This window comes from Lygodium microphyllum, chromosome 3, assembly GCF_053477565.2.
Source record: "Lygodium microphyllum isolate KBCC chromosome 3, Lygodium_microphyllum_v1.1.10, whole genome shotgun sequence".
NCBI lineage: Eukaryota > Viridiplantae > Streptophyta > Polypodiopsida > Schizaeales > Lygodiaceae > Lygodium > Lygodium microphyllum.
In genome coordinates, this window is record NC_141137.1 from 125,951,198 (window position 1) to 125,960,979 (window position 9,782).

General features: G+C 40.6%; 1 pseudogene; it reads left to right on the forward strand.

Moving 5' to 3' along the window:
- LOC148038866 (uncharacterized) overlaps nt 1-8,867 on the forward strand; it is a 31,290-nt pseudogene extending 22,423 nt beyond the window's left edge.
- Nucleotides 8,868-9,782: the final 915 nt, after the last annotated feature.

Below are 9,782 nucleotides of genomic sequence, written 5' to 3' on the forward strand. Positions count from 1 at the left end.
GACACAAATAGGTGTATACTCAGGGAGCGCAACACCCAAATAAGCCCAACTACATCTATGAGGATCACGACATATCAACCATGCAACATCCAAGTGAAGATCCCAATCTCAAGTATCCGAATGCTCAAGTAGCATAAACCCACCTGCTCTACATCTGTCAAGTGTATCAAGATGCCCCCGCTGGCACAAAATCCGTAAATGTCAAGCAAGAAAGCTCAAAAAAATCATGTAAGAGTACCAGTGACAAGTGTCCAAGATCAAGCATCAATGAGACATCCCAAGCACATAGGCTCTGTAGCATCCATAGCATCCATAGGCATCAAGTACATCTAAATTTTAACTTAGCAAGCCAAGAAATAGCTAAATTAAGCTTTGGGAAATCAAATGCCAAGCCCAAGTAAGCCGCAATAGCAATCAACTCCAAGACAATGTAACTAGCATGTATAGAGATAGCACAAGCCAAGCATGTCACGATAGGTGAGACATAAGAAAAGTACATGCCATAAGTACATCAAAGATGGAGATCCAAATGCTATGCAAAGTGAGCTCAAGCTCAACCAATGATCCGAGAGCAAATCCAAGCTCTATGTCAATCTCCGAGAGTCACTACATCAATGTATACATCCAAGACACATAGCCCGAATCTAATAGGCATATCCAAACATAAGCAAATGAGCTTCAACCCTAAATATTTCAGTAGCAAATAAATGTCCAAAATTGAGCAAACAGTGACTCAATCCAAGCTCAAAACCATAGGCAAACCATAGGCATACTTTCCCATATGTATAGGAACCAACCGCCGAGCATAATCAAGCATCAAATGATCATGTAGCATAAGCATAAAATGTAATGACAAGGGGCTGCCCTATTTTGAGCTACCTATGGACTATGTAAAATAGTCAATGGTTGAGAAAATTGAGCCCCAAAAGCATTTCACATCATAGGCATACATTCCCCTAGCATTCGGGGAGCATTCAAGTACCCAACCGGGCAACCAATGTCAATGCCAAAGTGGTCTAGACATAAAATGCTAATGTAGCACTACTATGGGCTGCTTGTAAACTGTGTATAATAGTCCCAAACCACTGAAGTAAATCACATCAATGCTCAATGCCAAGTCTCATGATCAAATTCCAAGCATAAACCAAGTGTATAGTGCCCAAATGAGATTGCCAATGACTGGGATGAGCTATCTAGGGGCTGCCATGAACTAGTGCAAATTCACACTACCTGAATAGAGGGTTTGCTTCTTCTACTGATGTGATTCAAGATGCTCCAAGGATTGACCACGTGTCAAGGGAGGTACACAAGAAGCCTCAAGTAGCCAGAAGGGGTCTATGATGAGATATGAAGCACATGAGCTTCAATAGTGCTGCCCCCTTTCTCTTCTCAGACCTATAGTCCTGTGAACTCAATGAAACCCTGAAGAAAATGAAGAAATACCTATGATGCAATGCCCTAATGAGGGTGCCCAAAGTGGTTGGGTAGGTGCTCAAAAAGCCAGGGAGTGACAGGAGCTCGAGAGAATCGGCTATGGCTTTTGAGAAGGAGACCCAATGAATGTAGGGATTTAATAGGAAGCTGAAGGAGTCATGAACTAAGTCAGAATACTTGAGCAACCATGCTTTGATACCAATTGAAAGGTGAGGAAGGATTGAAGCTTGCTTGGAAAAGCTATGGCAGGAGAGCAAGAGCAAGAAAGAGAGAGATGCAAAATGGGAACTCCAACTATCACAATGTGTGACCAGGCCTCCTTTATTCAAACTATCACTAAAAAAATAAAGAATAAAGTGACGATGACGGGCGCCTGCCACCTGCAGTGTGTAGTGGCAGGTTTTGTCAGTGTAGTAATACCGCGCGGTTAGGCAGAGGCGCCTTTACTCCCAACAACACACACAGTCTCTCTCTCTCTCTCATCTGCTCTCTCTCTCTCTCTCTCTCTCTCTCTCTCAATTGTTCCATATGTGCACTTTCTCCCTCTCTCTCTCATTATTTCTTTCTTTCTTTCTTTCTTTCACATGCTTGTAGATCTTGAAGTGCTATCCTCCTCTATTTGAGATTTCTCTCTGAAAGCATTCTATTTGGATATCTCTAAGCTCCCTATCTCATAATGTATAGATAGTATTGTTGAAAATTGGTGCAAGTTTTTTTCATTTTTCTACAAAAAGGGAGCATGTACTTCTGATCTATTGTGTTGGTCTTGTAGGCAAATCCCTTGGAACGATGAAACCCTTCACAATATCTCCATCACCGAATAGAGAGTCTGAACTTCTGTGTAAAAAAACAAAGAGGGAATATTGGGCTTCTCAAAAGTGGAAGTAATGAGTAGCAACAATGAAATGTGGAATGGAATGTAGTAATGTGATGCCTGATGAATCAAAGAAACAGAGGATATGTCAATCCATGGTAGAACACTTTGAGAAATTAACCATTGGAATGGATGCATGTGGTAAGAAGGAAATATTTGATGAAGTTCTTCAGTATCCTTGCTTCCATCTTATGTAATGTAACTCTAAAGAATAGGAAGTAACTGTCAAGATTGTGGGAGAGAAGGAAGGAGTCTCACTTGTAGCTTTCTTGCTTGCACAATGGGGGAATACACACAAAGGTGGAGGCTGAAAACAGTTTTCCTCTTCTTAGTTGTGTAAGCCAGAAAGAACTCAAGTACATAGAAATAAAAGAACCCTATATATGGGTCTCAAACCAAACTCAACTAACTAAGGTGGCATACTAACTGAGCCACGAACTAGAGTAGATAAGGATAGCTGTCATGTAGCTATTATTCATGGGCAGTGTACCAACCGCATCTGCAAACTGAAAAGGTGACATAAATGCACAACGGTCACCCTGGCATATCATGAGTGGAGCTCGATATCTCAACACTCCCCCTCGAGCTCAATCCCAATTCCTGCACACCAAGTAGGTCTCTGAACTTGCGCAGCTTCTCTGTGCCCAATGCCTTCGAAAATATATCAGCTACCTGATCCTCTGTGCTGACATAAACTAGATCAATAAGACCTAGTAAAACACTCTCCCGCACATAGTGATAATGCACCTCAATGTGTTTTGTTCTAGCATGATAGACTGGGTTATTTGCCAAGTGTATACTACTCATGTTATCACAATAAATGACAACTGGCCCATCTGTAGGCTGATGCATATCATAAAGTAGCTTATGCAACCAAGCTACCTCACATGCAGCCATTGTTGCGCCCATGTACTCAGCCTCTGTGCTCGACAAGGCAACTGTAGGCTGTTTCTTGCTGCTCCAAGTGATTGCAGCACTCCCAAAAGAGAACACATATCCACTAGTAGATCGTCTATCAGAAATACTACCAGCCCAATCGGCATCAGTGTATCCATGCAACTGTATCTGAACCCCAGTCTCATAAAGTGGTCCATACTGCAATGTGGACTTCACATACCTAAGTATGCGTCTAGCCGCATCCAAATGCGGTTTCCTTGGAGCCTGCATAAACGGACTTACCAATCCAACAACATAGCTCAAATTTGGCCTGGTAATAGTCATATAAATCAAACTTCCTACTATGCGTCTGTACATAGGAGGGTCTTCCAGAAGCTCACCTGCATCTGTGCTCAGCTTCACATTTTTCTTCAAAGAAACTGAAATAGGCTTACAGCCTGTCATCCCATATTTGGACAGCATGTCCAATCCATACTGCCTCTGCAAGAGCCGTATCCCACTTGGTGATCTAATCACCTCAATGCCCAAGAAATAACACAACTCTCCCAAATCCTTCATCTCAAACCTCTGCTTCAATAACATTTTCACATGAAGGATATCTTCATCACTGTCACCTGTCATAATCAAATCTTCAACATAAATGACAAGGAGCATAATACCTTTCTCTGCTTTTCTCACATAAAGTGAGATATCTGCCTTGGAAATCTAAAAGCCAATAGTGACAAGATACTGTCCTATCTTATCAGACCATGCTCTAGGTGCTTGCTTCAAGCCATACAATGCTTTCTTCAACCTGCAAACAAACTCAGGATGAACAGCATGCACATAACCTAGTGGCTGCTCCATATATACCTCTTCTTGCAAATCACCATGCAAGAAGGCATTCTTTACATCCATCTGATGTAAAGACCATTCCTTTGATGCAGCCATAGCAATGACTGCTCTTACGGTTGCCATCCTTGCAACCAGACTGAATGTTTCTTCATAATCAATGCCATATGTTTGTGCATACCCCTTGACTACTAATCTTGCCTTGTATCTGTTCACAGAACCATCTGCATTGTGCTTCACCTTATAAACCCACTTACAACCAATTGCATTCTTACCTTTACGCAAAGGTACCAATTTCCATGTAGCATTTGCTTCCAAGGCATCCATTTCTTCATCCATGGCTTTCTCCCATTTTTCTTTTCCCATGGCTTGCTCAAAAGAAGTGGGTTCTGGTTCCTGTATCACTTTGACCATATATGCATAGTGAATGGCTGTAAATCTATCATATTTCAGCCTATCCACAGGATACCTAGCTCTGGTAGACCTGCGCAAAGTAGGTTCACTCCCAGGTGCTCTCAAAACATCCCTGGTCTTCCTTACTCCAGGTGAAACAATAGAAGGAATACCCAACTCATCATCAATGCTCTATTCTGAGCCACTGGATTCACCATCCACATAAGAGTGACCTGCATTCACATCAAACATGGGCTGATCTACCTTCTCTTTTCCTTTTCGTGATACCTGAATACCACTATCTGCATTGCTTTGAGAAGATTCTCCCCATCTCAATCTGCCTGTCCATGGCGATGAATGTGAACCACTGCTAGAGGACGCTCTAGGTCCACTAATATTTTGTGACTGCTGCTGTGAATTCTGTGCAGCATTACCTTTTTGTGCATCTACATCATTGATCACATTTACTGGTTTATACTAGCTACTCATCTCATCAAAGACAACATCTCTACTCATTGTAAACTTACGAGTAGAAGGGTTATAGCATCTATACCCTTTCTGCTATGCAGAGAGTAACCAATAAAGATGCACTTCTCAGCTTTTGGATCCAACTTGGATCTCAACTCATCTGGCACATGAACATAGGCAATGCAACCAAAAATCTTTAAATGAGAAATATCTGGTTTCCTACTAGTATACCTCTCCTTTGGAGTCATCCCATGTATTGTTGCAGTGGGAGTCCTGTTCATTATGTAGACTGTTGTAGCAACTGCTTCAGCCCAGTAAAAATCTGGCAAGTCTTTTTCGTTGAGCATGGCACGAGATACCTCTCCAATATGCCTGTTTTTTCTTTCTGTAATTCCATTTTGTTGTGGGGTATGACTGCATGAATATTGCTGCTTTATGCCATGCTCCTGCAGGAACCTTGCAAACTCATTTGAGAGGTACTCTCCCCCTCCATCTGACCTTAGGCATTTTATTTGCAGGCCTGTTTCTTTTTCAACCATAGCTTTAAGAGTTTTGAAATGCCCAAAAACTTCACTTTTCTTTTTCATAAAATACACTCAAACTTTTCTGCTATAGTCATCAATAAAAGTGACAAAATAATGACAGCCTCCAAGAGATGCAGCTTTAGTAGTCCACACATCAGAATGGATTAATTCCAACGGCTTCTTACTCTCTTGAACATGTCTAGGAAATGGTTTCCTTGCCTGTTTTCCAAATTGGCAGGCTTCACATACCTTATGCATTTCTGCAACCTTGAATTTAGGCAATCCTGCAACAATATTTTGGGCCTGCATAGATTTAAGTCACTGTACATTAACATGACCAATGCGTTTATGCCAGATATCAATATCTGCAACTACACCGGTCCCATGTGCAAACATTGCTGCACTCAATTCAGACATGTCTGCATCCAACGTAAACATTATGCCCTTCTTATTTCCTTTTGCTATCAAGCGACCTTTATTTTTCATATCCTCAACAAAGCATCCATGAGGATTAAATCTGACCTGCAAGACCTACTCAACCATTTGACCAACAGAAACCTGATTCTTGGTGATATGCGGGACATGAAATACATCGAACATGTATTTCTTTTTCCCATCCTGCATAGACAAAGGAATTTTTCCAATATGCACAATAGGATGTGCAGTATCATCACCAGTCTCCACAAATCCTGGTTTTTCCATTTTTCTTGTATCCTCCATCCATTCTGCATGACCTGTCATGTGGTTTGATGCACCTGAGTCAACATACCATACATCGTTTCTTTCTTCTGCACTTGTCACAGAATTGTTCATGTGCTGCAACATAAACAAATGCTCATTTCTGTCATCACCCTGTCTACTAGAAGATGCATAATTTCCTTATTGCAATTTTCCATTCATGATGTCATTCTGCTTTTTATAGCAGTCTTTAGCCATATGACCCATTTTACCATAGTAGTAGCATTCAACATTGCTATTTGCATTTTGGCCTCTTTGCCATCTACCACAATCTCTTTGGCTCCCCTTGCCTCTAGAATTACCACGTCCTCCTCTATAGGACTGGTTTTCTTGAGTTTGCTGCATATTCTGATTTCTACCACGGCCTCTAGATCGGCCTCCTCTACCTCTGCCTCTACCTCTTCCAGCATTTGAGTAGAAGACAACTTCTTTTGAAGTTCCTCCTGAAGAAGATACACCACCATTTCTCTGCTCCTCAGAAATTAGAAGAGCAATCAACTCCTCAAAATCAAGAAATCTTCCACGAACGAAAATGGATGTTTGGAACTGTGCATAATCCTTTCCTAGACCATTCAAGGTCACAGAAACTAAATCATCATCTTCCACTGGCAACCCAATGGAAGCAAGTGCATCTGCAATCTTCTTCACCTTCATGTGGTAGTCATTGATGCTCATATTTTCTCTTTGCACATTATGCAACTCTTGCTTGAGCTACATTTTCCTGGTTTGCATATTTGTGCTATACATTTTTGACAAAGTATCCCATGCCTCCTTTGGCGTACTTGCATCTTGAATATGCACAATCATAGAGTCTGAAATGCTGATAGACAGCCAGTACATAACTTTCCTGGCTCTCTCATGCCATGCTTTAAATGCCTGCATTTGCTGTTGATTGGGAACATCAGGAAGAACTACTTCTTCTTCATTTCCTGCAAGAAATTCCCAATATCCTTTTCCCATAAGGAAATTCGTCATTCTAAACTTCCATGCTTGGAAGTTGTTCTTGTCAAGCTTTTCAGTGACAATCTGTGAAAGAGAATCAGACGCCATTACAGAACACTGCAAAAAATTCTGTCACTGCAAAGAACACAGCTTCAGCCTCACAAGGGCAAATCTGCAAAACTGACGAAAGTGGTATTTGACCACACGGTCACTTCCTAGTGACGATTTTGCATCAACAGGTAACAAGGATGATTCTGTAACTCCCAATGTCTCTGCGCACAGGCATACGATGCAATTTTCACAGTAACTTTTCACCGACCTGTAGAACAGTGGTCGCACAGCATAAAACAGGGCCTTTTCCTGAGTGCTTGCAAAAAACTTCCGCCTCCAAAACAGGCCCCGAAATGGCCTCAAATCGAAAAAACAGGGTCACCTAGGGCTAAATCCCCATCCCGCAACATATATTGCCCTCTTGCTTCACCGCGAAGGGTGTCTCAACCTGAGACAATGCACTCTTGCACTTTCCGGCTGTGCTACCTGCAGAGACTTGCTCCCAAAACAGAAAAATGAAAGCAACACTGGTCCTTACCAGAACACCGCGAACTTGGTTTGCTTTCTTGAGCTCCTTACCACGAACAAGGCTCTGATACCATGTCAAGATTGTGGGAGAGAAGGAAGGAGTCTCACTTGTAGCTTTCTTGCTTGCATAATGGGGGAATACACACAAAGGTGGAGGCTGAAAACAGTTTTTCTCTTCTTAGTTGTGTAAGCCAAAAAGAACTCAAGTATATAGAAATAGAAGAACCCTATATATGGGTCTCAAACCAAACTCAACTAACTAAGGTGGCATACTAACTGAGCCTCGAACTAGAGTAGATAAGGATAGCTGTCATCTAGCTATTATTCATGGGCGGTGTACCAACCGCATCTGCAAACTGACAAGTTGGTGACATAAATGCACAACGCTCACCCTGGTATATCACGAGTGGAGCTCGATATCTCAACAGTAACAATGTTGAAAAACATATGTAATACTTTGAATCTTGTGAACCTTTCAAGATCTTTAGATGAGTTTTTTGTAAATAAATCAATGATGATGTTGATGAATGGAGAAAGTGGGAGGCAAAGCATTAACATCAGCCAAGCTCATGAGAATCCAAAAAAGAGACCTATATAGAACCAAACATCAGCTAGCAATGGCCAATAAAGCTGATGGTTTGTTCCCTACATTTTCATATCATAGGCAAGATGGATGGAGAACCCACATCTCTCAAACTATCAAAGACTTAATCTTTTACTTTTTGATGGGTGAGACAAGGGTGTCCCCCAACAAAAAGGTTCTTACAATAAAAGACTCACTAGATGTTCATATCTAAGACATCTAGTGCACCTTTTGGAGAAGCGTACGGTAGTGATTTGTTTTATACATACCATTATTTATAGATACTACAACCTAATTTGGTGTTTTGATCCACTTACTATTGCTAATAAGTTTTGAAACATTTACTATACTAGTATGTAGCAATTCCAAATATAAGTTTTGAGTTAGTATATCTCTGTTTTTGAAGCAATGATGTTGAGGAATGGTGAAAGTAGGGTAAAGCCCTGGCATGAGTATAGTGCAAGTTGCCAAGATTGTGAGAATCTACAAAAGCAACCTATATACAGCCAAACATCACTTAGTAGTGGCAAGTGAACCCAATGGTTTGTTGCTTACATTTGATAATTTAATATATTGGTCTATAATAGTTTACAATATTATTTAGCTTATGTATTTCTAAATTTCCTAAATCACTTATCCTTGTTCTTATTTTCCAAATATTTTTGCCTTTGAACCAATGTTTCATCTTACTAGAGCTTGTAACAAGTGTTCCACTACAACTCTTTTTTGTCTTTAAATAAGTGATTTATTTTATATATCACTATTTTCTCTCTGAACTAGTTTTTCAATTTACTGGAGATAGGTACAAGCAGGGTACTATAGCTCATAGGTAAGGTATTACACCTTCCATGTCTATGCTTACCCTGACTGAAGCACAAGAGAATAAATTTCTTCTCAAGAAAATCAAATCACCTTTTTATGGTGGCAAAGGAAAGGATGTCAAATTTGGATTGGAAATTTGGAGTGCATCTATGGAGGATTACCTCGCTAGTACAGGTATACCTCCTCCAAATTAGGCAATGATAGCAAAACTTAAGTTTATAGACAAAGCCTAACTTTGGTGGAAACAATGGTGTAAGGACCAAAGATTTATAGAAGCGATCATTAATTGGGATACAAGCTAAAGGAAGGCATACATGGGCAATATATGCCACTAGTGTCTTGCATACTGAAAATGAATGAATTCTTTAACTTGAAGCTATCAAACTAAGTTTGAAAGCTTAAAATTCTAGGTTTTTGTGTCCCTTATAAAGTATGCCTCACCCATGGACATAACAGAATATGTATCAAAGTTTTGTCATAGCCTAAACTGTTGAGATGGCAAGCTCAACACGTGCGGACATTGATGATGAACCGCCTAGCTAGATGGGTCCGCATGTCTACACTTAGCACATTGGTGGCCATTATGATACTCACATGGCCACTCACTTATCACTTATTATATTTAGTTTGTTATACCTACCTAAAGTTGGCAAAGATATAGCATTAGTTGATTAGTGTAGTCAGTTATGCACTATTT